The sequence below is a fragment of the Odocoileus virginianus genome, chromosome 8, assembly GCF_023699985.2.
Source record: "Odocoileus virginianus isolate 20LAN1187 ecotype Illinois chromosome 8, Ovbor_1.2, whole genome shotgun sequence".
In the NCBI taxonomy this organism is placed as follows: Eukaryota; Metazoa; Chordata; class Mammalia; order Artiodactyla; family Cervidae; genus Odocoileus; species Odocoileus virginianus.
In genome coordinates, this window is record NC_069681.1 from 9,795,449 (window position 1) to 9,805,572 (window position 10,124).

The window sequence follows — 10,124 nt, forward strand, 5'->3', positions numbered from 1 at the left end:
ATTATATATATATATACTTGAAACCTATTTTTAACTGTGGTGTTGGAAAAGACCCTTGAGAGTCCCTTGGACAGTAAGGAGATCCAGCCAGTCCATCCTAAAGGAAATTAATCCTGAATAGTCATTGGAAGGACTGATGCTGAAGCTGAAGCTGCAATACTTTGGCCACCCGATATGAAGAACTGACTCACAGGAAAAGACCCTGATGCTGGGAAAGATTGAAGGCAGGAGAAGGGGATGACAGAGGATGAGATGGTTGGATGGCATCACTGACTCAATGGACATGAGTTTGAGCAACTCAAGGAAATGGTGAAGGACAGGGGAGCCTGGTGTGCTGAGTCCATGGGGTCACAAAGCATCGGACACGACTGAGCGGCTGAACAACAGTGTATGTGTGTGTGTGTGTGTGTGTGTGTGCGTGTGTAAAGGTTTCCCCAGTGGAAGAAGCTCCAACCTTCACAGCTGGAGCTAGGAGCCGATGTGACAGTGACCTAGTCCCACTTTGAGTACCTCTGCCTCAGGATACCTCTGCCACACAGCCACATCTCCAGCATCATTGTTCAGTTGCTTAGTCGTGTCTGACTTTTTGCGACCATGTGGACCGCAGCATACCAGGTCTCCCTGTTCCTCACCGTCTCCCGGAGTTTGCCCAAGTTCATGTCTGTTGAATCGGTGATGCCATTCAACCAATTCATCCTCTGCTGCACTCTTCTCCTTTGCATTCAATCTTTCCCAATCTTCCCCCAGCATGTGGTACAAGAAGAGCCACATTCAGGCCACCAGGCCATCAGCAGACCAGCCTAGGGGGGCAGTTTCCCTGATGCTCCTCCCTGTGGCCACCAAGAGGAGCATTGGTGTTGAGTGAGCCTCGGAGCCTAGAGAGGGATGAGGGACCCTGTGTTCCATCTGGATCAGCATCACTATGAAGCTTGATTGGTTTTCCCAATCGACTCAACATTTCTGCTTGCCACTTAATTGCTGTATGAAAGTAGAAATATGTGTCTCTTTGCTGCTTCCTCCCAACAAGTAAAAAAAGAAGAAATAATTAAATGAAGAGATTAAATAAAAGAGACAGAACAAACGATGTTTTCCTATGAGATGCTTATGGATAGGGTGACTGTATGATTGTCAAACTAGAACCTTCTGAGAATGAAAGGATGTCACTATTCACAATTACAGGAGGGCAACAAGCATAAGCCGACCAGCCCTAGAGAAACAAGCTGTGCAGAGAGAATGTGAACCTCAGTGACCACGGTCCACATCTCTACTCTTTTCTGTGCAGCTTGGAGTATATTGGAAGGTGGTCAGAGCAGTGGTTATCGGTTTTAATTGTTGTTGTTTAGTGCTAAATCTAAACTGTTAAAGCTATGTCCAACTCTTTTGCGACTACATGGACTGTATCCTGCCAGGCTCCTCTGTCCATGACATTCTACAGGCAAGAAAACTGGAGTGGGCAGACATTCTCTTCTCCAGGGATCTTCCCGGCCTAGATTCGAACCTGAGTCTCCTGCATTGCAGGCAATCTCTTTACCAACTGACCTACCAAAGAAGCTCAATAATACTGGAGTGGGTTGCCATTTCCTTCTCCAGGTGACCTTCCTGATCCTAGGGATCCAACCTGCGTCTCCTGCATTGGCAGGGAGATTCTTAACCACTGAGCCACCTGGGAAGACGTTGTTTTTAATACTATCTATAAAAACAAGAAGAAAAAAGCAGGCGTTTTCCCTGGCGGGGGCGGAGGGAGAATCAATAAATATATTAACAGGCAAAGTGTGTGTTTCCTGCCATTTTCTCTCCTTCCCACATCCTGTAAGCCGTCAGAGACTCCTCTAGCTGGCTCAGAGGTTAAAGCGTCTGCCTGCAATGCAGGAGACCTGGGTTTGATCCCTGGGTTGGGAAGATCCCCTGGAGAAGGAAATGGCAACCCACTCCAGTATTCTTGCCTGGAGAATCCTATGGACAGAGGAACCTGGTGGGCTACAGTCCATGGGGTCGTAAAGAGTCGGACACGACTGAGCGACTTCACTTTCACTTTCACCCCCACCTTTAAAGTCCTCAAGCTCCCCGTTCCTCAGACCTTTCGAGCAAGGTGTCAAAAACAAAGCAAATTCTCTCGGCCAAATCCTTTGCATTTTGACTGAGAACAAATCCCTAAGGCACTGAGTGACCTTGAGCAGCCTGAGGCCTCCGAATCCTACAAGGCACAGCTATACCCACCCAGGTCTCTGGGCAGGTGAGGCTGGTTCAAGATGAAAAAGCACCTCCTCTTCCTCACCCTGTCCGAGGGCCTAAACTGTCACTCTTGAGGACTGAACCTCTAGGATTAACTGGCTCTGGATTTTGTCAATTCAGGGTCAACGGGAGCCTGGCCCTGGGAACGGGATGATGTGTGGGCTTGCCATCCGTCTCCATGCAAGAAGGAGCCACGGAAAGCATCAGCTCTGAAAAGCACCACCTCTGAGATCTCCCAGCACTGCGAGGCCCACTCCATAGTCTCCTCTCTCCTGTTGACGAAAAGGAAGCTTCTCTCGCTGCAGGCCGTGATGACAGCTGGGCAAACGGGAGCTCGGCTGCTGGCCCGATCTGCAGCCAAACGACAGGAGAGCAGCACCAAGGGAGAGCTTCCAGATACTTCCTAATTGGGTGCTCGGAATCCAGAGTCTGCTAAGAGCCGTTTACATACAACACCATTAAGTTGCATCGCCATAGAACTACCCGCCAGATGCAAAACAACCAGACTCACTGGTCTGTTTGCATCTGGTTGTACCTTCTCCGGGGCTCATGCCCCATTCGTTCAAATGGCTGTTTCCCCATCTGCTTAAAGACAAGCGTGCAATACAGCACCGGGGCCCTGGGGTGCCCCATGCTCCCGCACGATGCCCAGAACAGGGTCGGGAGGGAGGGCGGAGTGGAGGTCAGATGGCTGCAGCTCTCTGCTTTTTATTAAAAACAACATTTAAAAAGAACAACCGTTCTATGGCCACTAGAGCATTTTATTTTTCTGCTGGGAGAAGACAAGCTCTCCAAATGTTTTATTCAGCAGAAAGTGGAACACTGTTATTATAAACTTTCTTTCCCAAACAAATTCCCTGAGCTTTATGCTGCCAGAAGCCCTCCTCTCCCTGACTCCTGAGACCCTGCTGGGAAGTCTGCCACCCTGGCTCCAGCCAGCGGCAGATGGTCTCGGGGGGGGAAGGGGGGGAGCTGCAGAACTCAGCCCTTCCCAGGAAGGTTCTGAGAAAATCCACAGCCTGAGTGGTACCCTTAGAAGGAAGATCCTGTTACCGTACTCACACCTACCAGGATTCTCTTCAGCAGCAGGTCAGAGTCTATTGAAAGCCCTGGGTGTCCCTATCTGCCCTGTCACCTCAGAAATTCTGAGTCAAACATCACCTCCCAAAAGCAGCCCTTAAGCCTGAGGACCCCTGGGTCTGCCAGGGGTCAGGGGGGAGTATCGGTCAATACTTCAGGGATGACAGATGGGGAAAAATAAGGAACACGGCTTATCCCAAATTCTGGAAGTTTCTGGATGGTTCCACCAATAGAAGAGAGGGCTTCCCAGGTGGCCCTATAGGTAAAGAATCTGCCCGCCAATGCAGGAGACTCAGGAGACTCGGGTTTGATCCCTGGGCGGGGAAGATCCCATGAAGGAGGAAATGGCAACCCACTCCAGTATTCTTGCCTGGAGAAAACCACGAACAGAGGAGCCTGGTGGGCTGCAGTCCAAGGGATCGCAAAGTGTCAGACACAACTGAGCACACACACACCGTAGAGAGATCCTTGTTCTTAGCCTCAAAAGGGAAGTGAAGAGCCTAAGCCTTTTTTAGAGGACTGGTGGGTCAACAGATGGATTCACCATGGGTTACCATTCCAACATCTCTGATAGAGTCTGGTAGAGGAACTATAAAGTTCTAAAAAGTCACGTCACGTCTCCTTCTTCAGCTCCTTCAGAGTGAGTTGTTGGAGGAGAAACTTTCATTATTGCAGCATTGTGCAAGGCCATCACTGGGTTTGAGCATAAAAAAGAAAAATAGTGATGAATGATCTGGAGGGAGGATGTGCTAAAAGAAGTGGTCACCAGAGACAAAATGGGAGCATCAGAAATGGTGTAAGCCAGAAGTCCCTGGTGGCCCAGTGGTTACGACTCCCCACTTTCACTGCCAAGGGCCCAGGTTCAATCCCTGGCCAGGGAACTAAAATCCGACAAGCCACGTGGTACAGTAAAAAAGAAAAATGGTGAAAGCGGTGATCTCAAATGAGGTTGCCATGTCCCAAGCTTTTCTATCATCTTCCCTGTATCACAGGGGAAGGAAGAATAAACTACATTTCTTAGCATCTTGTGTAGACACAGTTCTGGATTCATGTAGGGTCTGGGAAGACAGAAGGCTTTCCTGGTTGAGTTGGCAGTAAGTGGACTCCATTTCACGTCTGGTACCAGTTTGAAGGGCTTCCCTGGTGGCTCAGATGGTAGAGAATCTGCCTGCAGTGCAGGAGAGTGGGATTTGACCCCTGGGTCAGGAAGATCCCCTGGAGAAGGGCACAGCAACCCGCTCCAGTATTCTTGCCTGGAGAATCCCATGGATAGAGGAGCCTGGAGGGCTATAGTCCATGGGGTTGCAAAGAGTCGGACATGAGTGAGTGACTAACACACAGGGTGCCAGTTTGAAGGGCGCAGAGATATCACCAGTGTCTTCCTGATTTCTGTGCTTGATATGGTAGTAGATGTGTGTTCTCCATCTCTGTGTGATTGGTAGGGGCGTGACCTCAAAGCTAAACACTAAAATGGCAGCTTCTGGCTCAGTTGGTAAAGAATCTGCCTTCAATACATGAGACCCTGGTTCGATTCCTGGATCGGGAAGATGCCCTGGAGAAGGAATAGGCTACCCACCCCAGTATTCTTGGGCTTCTCTTGTGGCTCAGCTGGTAAAGAATCAGCCTGCAATGCAAGAGACCTGGGTTTGATCCCTGGATTGGGAAGGTCCCCTAGAGAAAGGAAAGGCTACCCAGTCCAGTATCCTGGCCTGGAGAATTCCAAGGACTGTATGGGGTCGCAAAGAGTTGGACATGACTGAGCCACTTTCACTTTCACTGGTTTTCATGCCTCCAGCCTTTCCAGGGATTTTGTAAAGTAACTAAATCCTTTTCTCCTTGCAATGCCATTTTCTTTTCTCCTATGTGCCCAGCTGCACGCTATGTTTCCCAGCTTGCCTTGCAGCTGGGTGTGGCCTGTCTGCTGGGTGTGGCTCGACGGGTGGTGAGCCATCATGGACATCAGACCTGAGCCAAACAGCCGCCACCCAAGACCCTCCATGCTGCTCTCCCTTTGTTTGTCTGCCTCAGACAAGCGTCCTGACCGTGGAAGCCACGGGTGGGGACGCTGGAGCCCCAGGTGGGGGTGGGGGAGTCTGCACCCCTGAGTCACAGTTTGGAAGAGAGGCATCTAGGAAGAGAAGCTCTACCCCATCAGGGTGGAACCGGCCACAGCCCCCACTGCACGCTGCCGGTGGAGAAAGTGATATTGCAGATGAGGAAGATGTTAGAGATGGAATAGCCAAGAATAAAATGGCAAAAGCAGTGTCCCCAAAGTGAGGGAGGGGAAACCTGCTCTTGTGCTGCATTCCTGGAGCTGTGAGGTTTATCTAATACGGCATTAGCATCAGCCCAGTTAGCAGAGGTGGTTATGTTTCTGCACTAAACTCGGACTGATACAGCCACCGGGGTGAAAGCCAGAGTAAATCACTGGTAATATTGACATGAAAACAATATATGCCACAACCAAAAACAAACGAAGCAAAAAGTGTAAGCAAACAAACCAAAAGCAACACATAAGCTGGCAGAATTCAACCAAAAAAAGGATAGACAGAGTTGGAGATCAGTGTAAATTTCTCAGGTGGAAGGCTCAGGAATGAAATTCCCTTGATGTTACATAAACCTCACCCCTGCTCATCACTCCATCCTCATCCTTTGTCACCCATCATATACACTGAACTGCAGAAAAAGTCCATAAAAGCCTCCACATAAACTTAGGTTTCTTAGCCCTTTAGTATTCCTGCAGGGATGAGGTCTAGAGAACCATCTCACAGGGGAACACCTGGTTCCAAGGTGTCCAGGGAGGGCACCCAAGCAGAAGCCCCCTCTCTGGATGGAGTGGAGTCCATCTTTCTCCACAGCGGACCTCAATAACAGGGGCTGTTCCCTCTGAAAGTGATCCAGGAGCAGATGCTGATCTCAGAGACGAGTGGGCACATCGCAAGCTACAGATGTGAGGCCTGGCAACCCAAGTGACAGCTCAAACAGGATCGCCACGGATGAGCCAGGCCAGCTGGTCTGTTCCCCTGGCTGGGAGCAGGCCTCAGAATGCTCCTGCCTCTCTTTTTCTGATGCGTCACAATTTACCCTTTTGTTGTTCCAGAACATTCTGGAGCACAGGGGGTGCATCATCCATCGTGGTGAGACATCTGCTTGTGATGACCGAGGGCTCAAGCCCAGAACATCCCAGCATCATCCTGGAGGCGGCCACACGGTCACCCTCTGCCTGCTCATGATCGTTGCCCTTTCACTGGTTCACAAATCAAGAAGAGAGGAAAACGCACTCTTAAGTCTGGCAGTGACAACAAATCCCAAAAGATAAATTCATTTTATTAAGAGTGAAGCACAAAATAAATACTCACCCATGTTCTGAGAAGACAAATGTGCTTATTGACTCCAGCAAAAACTGGGTTTCCATTCCCTTCTCCAGGGGATCTTCCTGACCCAGGGATCAAAACCACGTCTCCTATATTGCAGGCAGATTCTTTACCATCTGCGCCGCCAGGGAAGCCCCAAGCAGGAGAGCACGTCCATCTATGTTGGCCCCATCCATGGGGCTTGACAACAACCAGCTTTCACTTAGGTTTTCAGCGGCTCAGAAGCGAAGGAGGCAGTCTCAATTTCTGCTGCTCCTGTCAGTGTGGCTCGTGGAGTCCAAGGATAGAAAACATCAGCTCTGAGGACTGATCTTGAACATGAGGAGAAACAGAGTCCCAACAGATGGAGCCCCTCTAAGCCAAAAGGGCACCTGCTCAAACAGTTACTTTGCCACAAGTTTGTAGGGGAGAGGATGTAAACTCTAATCCCAGTAAGCTTTGTATCTGGTCAACCAATGACCACTTTGAATCTAAAATCCAAGAGGATAAACAGGGATAATAACTTTTAGTTGAAGGAAGTGTGTTAAGTCGCTCAGTCATATCCAACTCCTTGCAAACCCACCAGGCTTCTTGTCCAAGGAATTCTCCAGGCGAGAATACTGGAGTGGGTTGCCATTCCCTTCTCCAGGAGTTCTTCCCAACCCAGGGATCTGGGTCTCCTGCATTGCAGGCAGGCAGATCCTTTTCTGTCTGAGCCACCAAGGAAGGCTGCATGTGCCCAAAACGGAACTGAACGTTTTATATACTCAGTATCTTTTAATTCACCCAACAGGACTCTGAGGTAGGTGGTTTTATCCCATTATACAGAAAATGACATTGAGTGTCAGAAAAATTAAGGAACTTGCCCAAACCATACCACCTATGAGCAGCAGAACAGAGTCAAATCCAGTTTGGCATGACTACAAATCTTGTCCTGTTAAACACAATGCTCCCACTATCCATCATTCTCAGGGGTCATCTGGATCCACATGCTGGTGACACAGGGGTGGACATTTGAGAACAAATACCAAAAAGGGCTGGTGGAAAGCCAACTTCCAAGCTTGGGGGGGTGAGGCCAGGAGGGCTTGATTGACGCTCTGAGCTAGACCCCTCTGCATGCCAATTTCAAGCCATCCACCAGGAACACTTACAAAGGCAGGAGCTCACCATAGCTCTTCACAATCCCTTATGCAACCTCCTCCCAAATAAGAAAACACAGGGAACCCTGAGAAGCACTGATAATGTCCAGCTATCCCCTGGGGTAATTTGACCCCGTTAGTCTTCTTTTTCAAATGGAAGCTGAAGAAACCAGACTCAGAATGCTTCTATGGTGCAGCTCCACAGAGACAGAAAGCAGCTCAGTAGTTGCCAGGGGCTAGGAGCTGAGGGGAAGAGCTGGCTACGAAAGGGCACCAGAGAACCTCCGAGAGACGACGGAAATGTTTTCTGTGGTAATTATCATAGCCTTCACACAACTGTATACATTTGTCAAAACTCATTTAATCACACACTTACCAATGGCAGATTTTACTGCATGTAAATTGCTTCTCAATAAAGCGGATTTAAATATACAATACACTTCCCCCACTCCCCCCACCCCCCCCAAGGATGCTGGCTGGTGAACTGCAGCTAAAATTTCCATTGTGTAGCTGCATTGCAGTAAACCCTTGATCCAGAATCCCTAGGTTGTTCTACCTACCCAGCAGGGAGATTTCCTGCAGGCTGATCACACTAGGTCCAGTGGCAAGAAGGGTTAGAGCAGTATTTTCATGCAAACGCTTCTGTTGCCTTTTAAATAAGGAGCTGTTTGCTAGCATTACCTTGGCTTCCTGCCTCCTTTCCTGAATCTTCAGAGGTCATCCTGTGTACTCGGTAAAAACATTCATCTGGAAAATTGCCTAGAGCCAGATTAAATATAACATCACTGTTTTTAACTTCTATCTCACATGACGTACCTGTCTTTATCTTCATATCTTGTTGCATTTTGAAGGCCATACCTGTCTCTATGCTCAGCCCTGAAAGATACAAAAAAAAATCTTGCTAAAAATACTCACAACGTTTGGCGTGGATTAAAAATAAGCCTTTCAGTTACACTCACTCCTCTCTCTCAGCCTATGTGTCCTTTCAGCTCTAGGTCACTCATGCCCCAACACATTCTTTTTAGTAAAAATATTTCTTTCCCCAGTGTGGCCAGTTAGGCTCTCTGCTCTCTATCCAAGACCTCTTATTTGGGGGAAGATCCGGCAGCTTCTGACCCAGGTTAATAGCTCGATCGGAAAAGGAGCATAAGCCACACAAATACAGTCTAACATTAGAAATAATCAGATCAGTCATGCAAATTAATAAGTACATAAGGTTATATCCCAGAGGAAAAGAGTGCAGGCTCATACAACAAAAGCTGCCAGAGAGAATGGATTTTAAAGGGAAATGAAAACTGAAGAGCCGGCCCGGACTTTGGAGTCTTAAAAGCTATTGATGTTCTCTGCTCTTAGGTGTCCTGGCTTTTGGGAGGAAACCATTCTCTGAACCTCACAGCAAAGTGTGGACTGGTCAGAGGTTTCTTGGTAATAAAATAAAAGAGTGAAAAAACACAAAAGACAACACTTTTTCAAATCACATTTAATCATTTATTAAAAGGGGCAGAGTACAGCATTTAAGGAGCCAGTCCTATCAACGAGAACTTCTGAACATCAAATGAAAGGAGTCCAAGACCAGATGATAAAGGCATTCAAAAGCACAGAAGCACACATACCTGCAAGGTTTTCAGATTGCACTGATGTACTACAAACTTTCAATGGTTTTTATTTTCACATTTCTTTCTCCAAAAAAAATGTCATTTTCTTACAAGTTTCAGGCTTCAAGACAAAAATTGCATTAAGTCATTGATATGACTTAATACAAGTCTAACATATGCTCTAAGGGCTTTATAATAGGCTATCATTTTATCACTGCCATTTGCTTTTCTTGTGGTCTTAGAGTCGTGAAAGTAAAAGTTTATGATGAGACAAAAGAAAATTAGTGTTGCTTATCTTATATTCATTCCATAAAAAAATAGTTAATTTTTTTAAGTAGGGGTTGGGAGAGGGTGAGAGGAATTGATTGTTAAGTCCAGTTCTAATCTTCTGAGCTGCCTTTGGAATGAAGTTATGAGGTAGGAGTCTTCTACTGACCCTTATGAAGGTGTCCAACAGGAGAAAAAAAAACACAAGTGCCCCCTCTGTAGATTCATCTGAGACTGATTAGACAATTTAATGCTGAAAAAGAATTTTCTCCAGAAAACTCATAGCATTTCATAGATATAACACAAGCACACTAAATTTACGTATCTGCTACATACCAAATATCATGCCAGGCACTACTAAGAAAAAAAAGTTGAAGGTTTGGACCCTCAAGGAGTTTCAGAAATTAATCTGCCTGTTAAGCCCCAGATTTCTTGCAAGTATGGAAGAATCATTCAAG